General features: G+C 38.8%; 1 pseudogene; it reads left to right on the top strand.

The window, feature by feature from the left end:
• Nucleotides 1-444: 444 nt before the first annotated feature.
• LOC101321083 (transmembrane emp24 domain-containing protein 2 pseudogene) lies at nucleotides 445-1,075 on the top strand (annotated as a pseudogene).
• Nucleotides 1,076-10,872: the final 9,797 nt, after the last annotated feature.

Below are 10,872 nucleotides of genomic sequence, written 5' to 3'. Positions count from 1 at the left end.
AAGAGGGAAGAGATATGGGAATATATGTATATGTATAACTGATTCACTTTGTTATAAAGCATAAACTAACACACCATTGTAAAGCAATTATACCCCAATAAAGATGTTAAAAAAAAAAGTTAACGACGTATGATTCTCTAGGGGATCTTGCTGAAACGCAGACTCTGATGCAGTAGATTTGAGGATGGGCCTGAGATGCTGCATTTCTAACAGGCTCCTGGGATGATGCTGATTCTGCTAGTCCATAAACCACAGTATGAGCAGCAAGGGTTTAGAGCGCACTAGTCTCCAGAGTGGACATGGAAATGTTCCACTGGAGTGAGGGAAGGAAATGTCAAGACATATCTATAGTCTTAATCAAAAAAGTAGGAAATTAGGAGAAGGCTGTGGTGGTGCAGCTCCGGAGGGCACAGTTGCGATGCTGGCTTTGGCCCCAGCAGCACCATGGTGACGCTCGCTGAGCTTCTCGTGCTCCTGGCCGCCCTCCTGGCCACGGTCTCGGGCTACTTCGTCAGCATCGATGCGCACGCAGAGGAATGCTTCTTCAAACGGGTCACCTCGGGCACCAAGATGGGCCTCATCTTCGAGGTAGCTGAGGGCGGCTTCCTGGACATCAATGTGGAGGCTACAGGGCCTGAAAATAAAGGAATTTATAAGGGAGACAGGGAGTCCAGTGGGAAATACACATTTGCTGCTCACATGGATGGAACATATAAGTTTTGTTTTAGCAATAGGGTGTCCACCGTGACTCCAAAGATAGTGATATACACCATTGATAATGGGGAGGCCCCCTAAAGACAAGACATGGAAACAGAAGCTCACCAGAATAAGCTAGAAGAAATGATTAATGAGCTCGCAGTGGCAATAACAGCTGTAAAGCATGAACAGGGGAGTTTGGGAGAGAATACACAGAGCAATCAATGACAACACAAACAGCAGAGTGGTCCTTTGGTCCTTCTTTGAAGCTCTTGTTCTAGTTGCCATGACATTGGGACAGATCTACTACCTGAAGAGATATTTTTGCAGTCCAGAGGGTTGTTTAAAAAGGCTTTTCCTGATGAGCCCAAACTCATAATTCACTGTTTACCAAACATCTTGGTCATCATAATGTCATTAGTTTCTACGTTTTTATTTTCTGAACTGTACATTCACAGCTTCTGTTTCTTTGTGATTAAGAGATATTGGGGGAAAACACTTTTTTAGGAAAGTTATAGTGAAGTTTGACATGTGATTGGCATGATTTCATATTTGAATTCTGCCTTCATTATACAGGTCCTTCCAGAACTCAAGCACTGTAAGTGGAATATAGGTGTATAGTCCTTATTATATCTTCTTTCCTTTTGTTTTCATCATAAAATGCAGTTTGTTCAGGATAGTACTTTACTAAAATGACTGCATTCTTGGGATCCCTTATCCTGCAATTCAAGTCATTAAAGATTCATTTTGTTGAGTCCTTATGAGAAACAACAATCTGAATCTTGACATTTTCTATCCAGCCTAATGGCAGAGCTCTGTGACTAGAATATGCTACCAGGTTGGTACTTTTATACCTTGCCTATCTTGTTTTTGCTTTAAAGATAAGACTTAAGCCAACAACCTTTTTCCCCTTATAGTTTTACTTTGAACCCTAGACCTCAATCACCTCCACTTAAAATTGTTGACACAAGCAGCTAATGACCCTTGTATTGGTTTCTGCCTAACCTTGTAAGAAGTGTCTGTTAAAGCCAGTTCTCTGGGTGTTGCAGTGAACGATAGTTCTTTTTCTTTCTATGCTGGCACATCCACTTTCTCTACTCTTGGCACATAGGAGGTATGCGTTCAAGTAATTGGAAAACTCTGGATTTCTGATGCCAAAGGGTTAAAAGCCTCTTGGATTTCTTTGCAGTGATATACAGCCACTGTTTTATTTTTGATCAGTGGCATTTGGCCACTGTTTAAGTTAGAGTACTGAACATTACTGTCAGTATTAGGGTTTCTGTTTTTGTTTTTCCTGGGTCTTTCTTTTATGGCACATGTGAATTTTGTATAAAATAAAATGACTTTCTCTTGGTCTCTGATGATGGGTTTGTACATTTTTTTTTTTTTTTTGGATCTTTGCAAGGGGAAAACTACAAGTAACGAGTTTTATATAACTAATTTAAATTTATTAAAAGTTTTTATGTTCAGGATAAGCAATTTTTCAACCTTGGGTGAAAATACTTGCAACAGTTTAAGGTGACTGTGTTTTACCTTAGGACAATTGTTGCATGCCAATTTGTGTGCGTGTGTGTGTGAAAACACTGCAAAACTGAGTTAAAAGATATAAATTTAAAATTGGTTGTGTATCTAATCTGCCCAAGGTTCAGTAAATAAACAATTATTTTTAAAAACAAAAAACAATAAGAACAAAAGTAGGAAATTAAATGTTGTACAGTAATATACAGATCAAATCTGGTACCTTCACTCACTCTGTCTGCTGGACAATGGCTTGTGTAATATGTAAGAAATCCTGTGGGGTGGTGGACATTCTGTAACTTGGAGGAGTTGACAATGGCACCTTTTCTCCTATGTCAAATTTCAACTTATAGTCACATACTGCAATTGTATTACTCAGTGGATTTCTGGATTATGTTACCTAATGTTAACTGAGCTTCATAAAATGGACAAGTGGCTTAAAAGGATTCCTACACACAAACAACTGATCAAGAATTACAGTAGGAATATAAATACAGGTGAACAATCAAGTGGCAGTGATAATGTTTCTACTATTCCTGGAATGAGGTCTTGGTAGCTACACAGTAACATCAAAATAATGATTCCAAGATCTGACTCCAAGTTTGTTAAAAATAAATCTAAATTATGAATAAGACTATTTGCACTATGTGTTTACATGTACAAGTATTAACAATTAACCCTACTATGACTGTATATTATTCCTTGGGATATTAGTGAAGCCATCATGATTAGCAGGACTTTTCAAAACAAAGCATTTCCATGGAGCAAACCTGTACTATTTTTCAGCTACACTTAAAGACATGCAACTCTCAATCTGGTACAAAATTTTATTAAATTTGATGTTACATTTTTAGAAACCACTTTTGCATTTTCTTACATAATAGCGGAGACAAAAAGTCATGCACTGGGGAGCGACTTAGTCTTTCTGGTGTATTTCACCACCAAAAATGTACATGAAAAACAGTATGGTAACCAACACATAGAATACCAACAGTGTCTCAAGGACTCCCCATCCTCTAGGTGCCAGGGTCATCTCCGTTCAGCTAAAAGTTGAGAATAGTACACAGGATATTTTTTTTTTTTTTTTTTTTTTTGCGGTACGCGGGCCTCTCACTGTTGTGGCCTCTCCCGCTGCGGAGCACAGGCTCCGGACGCGCAGGCCCAGCGGCCATGGCTCACGGACCCAGCCGCTCCGCGCCATGCAGGATCCTCCCAGACCGGGGCACGAACCCGCGTCGCCTGCATCGGCGGGCGGACTCCCAACCACTGCGCCGCCAGGGAAGCCCCACAGGATATTTTTGATGGGCCTAAAAATTGGCTTACATCACTTTTGCTCAGTTTCCATTCACCTGAACTCAAAACTTGACTGCAACCAACTGCAAGAGAGACTGGGAAGTATTGTCTACCAAAATTTTTAAAAGAGCTGTGTTTGAAGCCAGTATCTCTGGTGAGTAAGTAAAGCTGAGAAGAAGTGAGCCAAAGAACTATTGTATATCATTATACTTGATGGTTAAACTGTGTGCATATTGGCTTTTTGAAAATTATTTCAAAAAATAAATAAAAACAATAATAAAAGTATAAAATAAATGGGCATCCAGTCAGACATTTAGGACTAGCAGCCAATCTGATTTGTGTATGTGATTTTCTTTTTCAGAGTTTTGTTTTGTTTTTGAGGATATAGCAGTGTCTAGCCCTATTTGAAAAATGTACATAAAGAAACAAACAGGGAAAAAATGCTTAAGGTCAGCTAGCATCTTATTCAAAATACATATAAATGACTTTTTACCAGATTCCTACAAAACTAATGACACATTAATAGATATTAGGGTGTATTATGAAGACTAAACATCAAAATGTATGAATCTAGGCGGGTTTACTTTCTTTTAAAATTAGTCTATAAACTAGTATATAAAATATACATTTCTGAATGCTTAATTGGTATCTAATAATATTCTCTAGAATTTAGGGAATTAATCTAATTAATTTTGCTAGGCTGACAACAAAATCACAGAAGACAACTCAAGAAATGCAGACCATATAACAGATGACTGTTCTTATTATCTCTGGATATAATAGTCCCAGGGAAGATAAAACATTCATTATACTGTTGTAAAATGAATGAAAACTGCAAATTAAAATTCCAAATCCTGATAACATAACTGTACAAGAGGGAAAAAAGTGAAATTTACAAGGAACAATTATAAATACTTAGGTTTTCTAAAATTATTTTATAATGTATTTGATTGCTGAGCTATTAAGATTTTTCTCTCATAAAATTACAATAAATTCTAGGCAGTCTGAAAACTCTATCAGCAGGAAGCATGTGTCTTTTTTTTAATGCAATGTGGCTTTAAAATGAGCAATTCCCAATTATTAACCTTAAAGCATCCCAACAGACAGAAATAGAGATAAATGCTTTGTTTTTCTAGAGCCTCACACCATGCATTTTCATCCTCTCCTCCTTCCTTCATAGGAAGCAATTAAATCTTTTCATAGAAGATTTACAAGTCTTTAGAAAAGCAAAATCATTAGAACAAAACAATGTGGCCATTTGAAAAGCATATCAGGGTAGGTAATAACAACTGAACTTTCAGTTATTAAAGCAATAAATTTTTTAATCAATTTGGGAAGTATGAGTATCTGAAATCTTTACTTGGCATTAAATGACTTTTCTCTCCTAAGACAATCATTCTGAGACTGACCTCTTAAGGTTTCTCCAAGACCTAACTCAATTATTATTTTTTTTCCTCAGACTTTCTAAAGAAATAATGTACTTTTGAAAATCAGTATGGAACAGAGTAGTAGTTACCAGAGGGAGAAGGGTGTGGAGGGAGGGCAAAATGAGTAAAGGAGGTCAACTGTATGGTGATGGATGAAAGCTAAACTTTTGGTGGTGAACATGCGGTAGTGTATACAGAAGTCAAAGTATAGTGTGGTACACATGAAACATATAATGTTATAAACCAGTGTTACCTCAACATACTCATTATGGTATTTGTTTTATTTTGTATAATTCTTTTTTTTCTTTTTTTTTTTTTGGCAGTGCCTTGTGGCATGTGGGGATCTTAGTTCCCCAGCCAGGGGTTGAACTCATGTCCCTTGCAGTGGAAGTGTGGAGTCTCAACTACTGGACCTCCAGGGAAGTCCCTATTTTGTATAATTTTTATAGAAGTTAGCTATCATATAAGTCTTAGGATATTTATAAAAACACTTCTCCTTTTTAACCTGATGCAACATTTAGAGTTGCTAGAAGCAAGAGCACCATCATTTATTGCTCTAAGCAGAGTTAAGGTTAATACATGATGATGTTTGGCAGGTCATAGTTGATGACATTATGGTGAGATGGTCCCAGAAACAAAGGAATAAAGCAAGGTACTTCAAAGGCCCAGTTTTAAAGTAAGCATACTTGAGGTTGCAGACAGGAGCTCAGAAACCAAGATTGGAATTTGTTTCAAGTCTCTCGGGAAACTCAGCTAAAGAGAGTGCAAACACACACACACACACACACACACACACACAAATCTTTCAGTTGTTGAACAGCTGAGTGCTGATGAATGTACACCTGAAGGGCTCACACCAGCAGATTTACTGGATATTGTCCTGTTTGGGGGAGTCAGCACAATACTATGTACTTACGACCCTCCAGAGTCTAAGGATGGGCCATAGCCCAAAGATATGGACAGCAAAAGACACAGTTCAGAAACACACGACTATGAGTCAAGACCAATTCAAAAATGCCCCAAAATATTTTCAAAGGGATAGAACCATTTATTTCATGGTTACTTTTAAGAAACAAATAAAAATCCTGAAAATACTGCCTCTATCTTTGGCCTGACCTGTATTGGTCTAATTTGTTTTGTTTTGTTTTTTAATTTATTCATTTATTTATTTTTGGCTGCGTTGGGTCTTCGTTGCTGCGTGTGGGCTCTCTCTAGTTGCAGCGAGTGGGAACTACTCTTTGTTGTGGTGCATGGACTTCTCATTTTGGTGGCTTCTCTTGTTGTGGAGCACAGGCTCTAGGCACACAGGCTTCAGTAGTTGCAGCATGCAGGCTCAGTAGTTGTGGCACACGGGCTTAGCTGCTCCGCGGCATGTGGGATCACCCCATACCAGAGCTCGAACCCGTGTCCCCTGCATTGGCAGGCAGATTCATACCCCCTGCGCCACCAGAGAAGTCCCGTCTGATTTGTTTTTATCCCCCCAAGCTCATATTTTGAAATTCTAACCTCCAAAGGTGATAGTACTAGGAGGTAGTCCCTTTGGGAGGTGCTTAAGTCATTAGCTGGAGCCCTCATAAATGGGATTAAAGCTCTTATAAAAGGAACACCACAGAGTCCTTAGCCCCCTTCCACCACATCAGGACACAACGAGAAGGCACTGGCCATGACCAGGAAGAGGGCCTTCACCAGGACGTGACCAAGCAGGTGCCTCTAGAACTGTGAGATATAAATTTCTGTTGTTTATTAGCCGCCCAGTCTGTGGTTCTTTGTTATAGCAGTCCAAACAAAGACAAACCCCTTATACCTCTTACTAGGATTATTGATGCAGCTCCTTATCTCCTTCAGTCTCTTCCGTGACTTCTCAAATTTGAGTGTGAGCTCTTGCCAAGCTAGTCTTCCTAAAAATATATTTTCCCTGTTTCCTTATCTTTTCACAACATCTGTACCTCAGTGAGGTTGACCCATGTGGAAAACTGTTTACAAAAATGGCCACTCCAGGGGGCTTCCCTGGTGGTGCAGTGGTTGAGAGTCCGCCTGTCGATGCAGGGGACACGGGTTCATGCCCCGGTCTGGGAAGATCCCACATGCTGCGGAGCGGCTAGGCCCATGAGCCATGGCTGCTGAGCCTGCGCGTCCGGAGCCTGTGCTCCACACGGGAGAGGTCACAACAGTGAGAGGCCCACGTACCGCAAAAAAAAAAAAAAAAAAAATGGCCACTCCTTGTGGTCCACACCCTTTGCCCAGTGATTTTGCAGCTCTTCCTATTAAGAGGAGTGTAATTCCCCACCACTTTAGTCTGGCTTTGTGATTTGCATTGACCAACAGAACGTGGCAAAAATGATAGTGTGCCCGGTGTGAGTCTGGGCCTTGGCATACTTCTGCTCTTCTCTTCTCCCCTGTACCCCTACCAGGTGGGGAGGAGCATGGACTAGCCAGCTGGAGTATGAGAGACCACCATGTGGAGACCAGCCATAGCCCTTCAGACAACAGCCAGCAAGCCTAACATGTAAGTGAGTTTTTCCAGACTAGCCAGGCCCTAGCTGACCTCTTAGCTGACTACAAGCCTAAGTGAGATCCACTAGGCCTGACCCAGATCAGTAGAACAATAGGCAACAGCAAAGGGCCTAAAGTTGGGAGGTGATTTGTTACATAAGCAACAATGGATGAATGTAGCCCCCACACATCCATGCTTATTTCCACCTCTTTGATTCTATCCTTACATTGTTCTTCCTAGAATGCCTCCTTCCCTCTCCTCCACCTTCAATCCGTCCAAACACTTCTAAGACCCAAGTCAAGTGCTATCTCACTAAGCCTTCTCTGACTACTTCAATCTATACACATATCTCCCTTTTGTTTAGTAAAAAAAAAAATTTTTTTCTCCGTAATATTTCATGTATCCCATATTCGATTATACAGACCCTGAGTTACCCCAGTCCCTAACACAGAGCTAGCTCATATAGAATGTTTAATAAAAATTCACTAGCTGAAAGCAAACAGATCTGATAGTCTTTCCACCCATCCAACCTGTGGCCTGGTTTAGGCATCAATACAATTCCCTCAACTGACCGTGTCTTGGAACTGATTAACAGGTGCAAAATTTTCCCTGTTGAAGCGCTTTATAAAGAGAATTGATGGCTACAGTTCACTTAAACCATCAATTTCCTTTAAATAAAAGAACTGCGTTAATAGATTTTTCATATATATGTATATAAAAGCTTAAGGGAATTCCTCCTTTATTAGGGCTATCAGTTTCTGTTTCTGCTTATTAAGGATGTACTTCATATTCACTTTACTTGACACTACAGGAAATTGTGCATGTCTCAGGCTACATAATTCTGAGCTTACTTCTGAAATGCTTTGTCTATTATTTCAAACTGTCACAAGGCCAGTTGACTCTTAACATATGTCAGGTAAAATAAGAAATATGTATATACATACTAATTTAAATTCCATAATAAATTCCTATATTCAGTATTATCCATGACCAACTCATGTTGTAATATCACTTATTTTTCAGAATATATGATACTTACACAAGATACTGCAAAAGTTACAACATTGGAGTTTTAGTGCAATAAACAGTTATAGCATATTTACCACTTTGGATTCATTCATTACCTCAATACAATTCCAACAGTGAGACTGAGTAATTTAACTATTTAAAAACTAATTTCTTTCAGTATAGTTTTTCTTTTACTGGCTTTTTCTTAGAAATCAAGAAATGCATGCTTATTTCTTTTTTTGTTTAATAAATTTATTTATTTGGGTCTTCATTGCTGCGTATGGGCTTTCTCTAGTTGTGGTGAGCAGGGGCTACTCTTCGTTGCAGTGCACAGGCTTCTCGTTGCAGTGGCTTCTCTTGTTGCAGAGCACAGGCTCTAGATGCATGGGCTTCAGTAGTTGTAGCACACCAGCTCAGTAGTTGTGGCACACAGGCTTAGTTTCTCCGCGGCATGTGGGATCTTCCCAGACCAGGGCTCAAGCCTGTGTTGTCTGCATTGACAGGAGGATTCTTAACCACTGCACCACGAGGGGAGCCCAAGAAGTGCATGCTCATTTCTAAAAAACTTGTCTCAGCTCAAAACTCTTATGATAAGATTAGTGTTAAATAATGATATCACTGAATATTATATAAAGGCCCCTCAAGAAGTCAATCTAAGCCAATTTACAGTTTACAACTTAGCTCATGCAGAAATAGTCATCTGTTAGAAGTCGTGCTAGTTGGAAGGAGTAAGAGTAGCTCTTTCTAACTTGTGGCAACAATTTACTGAGTATTTACTGTGCGTCAGGTATATGGAAAGAACTTTAGTTTTATAATCTGATACAATTCTCACAATAATCCCACAAATAATATTAGTCTCATTTTTGCCAATAAGGAAACTGAGGTTCTGAGAAGTTAAGTCACTTACCCATAATCACACGGATAATGAACCATGTTTTTAATATTACATTCCTCCCAAGTTGCTCTTGTTTTCCAGAAGTCCAGAACTATCTTTAAGTTTCCTCTTGAGATCATTGTGATGGCAAGTTTTCTTCCTGTTTTCACACCGTATCCCCTTTATCCAGGTAACTGCTGCCTTCTGTGCACAACCAGCCCACAAGAGTGGGTCTGCTGCACATGTAGTTTCTTTACACATATAATTTTAATTCTTATGTCTTGATATGAGTCTGCTAAACTCAGTGCTAAGTTATTAGAAACTTGAGTATTAAATTTTGAAAAACACTTATGTTTTAAAAGAAGATATTCAAAGAGGAATTGCTTATCCAAAGGAAGCAGTTGCTAGTAGTAGAATTTTAGGCAGCTGTGAAGATGTAGGAATAGATCAGTGGTTCTCAGTCTTGGCAGCACATTAGATCGCCTGTAGAGATTTTTAAAAAAATCTTTATCCAGTAATCCCCAGAGGTCTGATTCAATTGTTTTGTATGGTAGATTACTAGGTAGCAGTCTATTTTATAAAAGCTTCAAAGGTAATGATAATGGTGAACCAGGGCAGAAAACCAATAGTTTGTATAAAGAGATCACAAAATACCTACATATCTAAAAAGTTGGATTTGGTCTTGGTTTTCCTCAAATGGTGTGTCAGTCTGTGGCACTGAGCTTGCTCTCCCAATGAAACACAGATATTTTACCAACATTTGGGTAGGTGCACTTCAGGATTTAAAAAAAAACTTTTTCTATAGTGCTAGAAAAAAACATGGGGAGAAATGTTTGTAATGCTGAAGTGTGAAATACCTGAGTTAGACATGAATCCCAGAAGCCAAGACAAAAAATTGATAAAGCTACAATACGAGCAATTATTTTTGCATAGGCAAAATAACCATAGATAAAGTCAAAAGAAAAACCTCAAACTAAGAAAAAGCATTTGCCACATGTTGACAAATGGATAATTTCTCAAAATATAAAAAGCTTGAAAGAGCTGAGAGTGCTGTGAGCAACAACACCCCAACAGCAATGAGCACACTTGGAAACCAAATCTTGGTTTCTAAATACCATCCTCCATTAAAAGGATCTAGGCTTCTTAGAGAAATGGCTGATTCCAGCACGAGAGCAGCAAAAGGATGAGGTAATCCTGGAACATTTTTGTGCCAGAAAGTAAGGAAATGTTAAAAGAACTTTGATGAGATGTCAAAAGGACAGAGGAACCAGCTTCAAGAAGATCCCACTGGCTAAATCTGGGACAATTTGAGTATCAAAATAAATACAGTAACTTATTATAATCCATTTAATAAAATAGGGGCCCACAAGTCCATGCTGAAATGAATGAATGAATGAATAAATAAAGAAATAGAAACTTAGATGAGGAACAGGATATTTTTGTAATCTTAAATTATCTCCCCACAAAATACTTATTAATTAAAAAGGGAACCTGTAACTTTACAGACACCACTGTAATCAAATGATCTAAGTTAACATCTTCAGTAATGAGATAAATCAAAA

The sequence above is a fragment of the Tursiops truncatus genome, chromosome 18 (genome assembly GCF_011762595.2).
Source record: "Tursiops truncatus isolate mTurTru1 chromosome 18, mTurTru1.mat.Y, whole genome shotgun sequence".
NCBI lineage: Eukaryota > Metazoa > Chordata > Mammalia > Artiodactyla > Delphinidae > Tursiops > Tursiops truncatus.
This window is presented reverse-complemented; position numbering and strand designations above follow the sequence as displayed.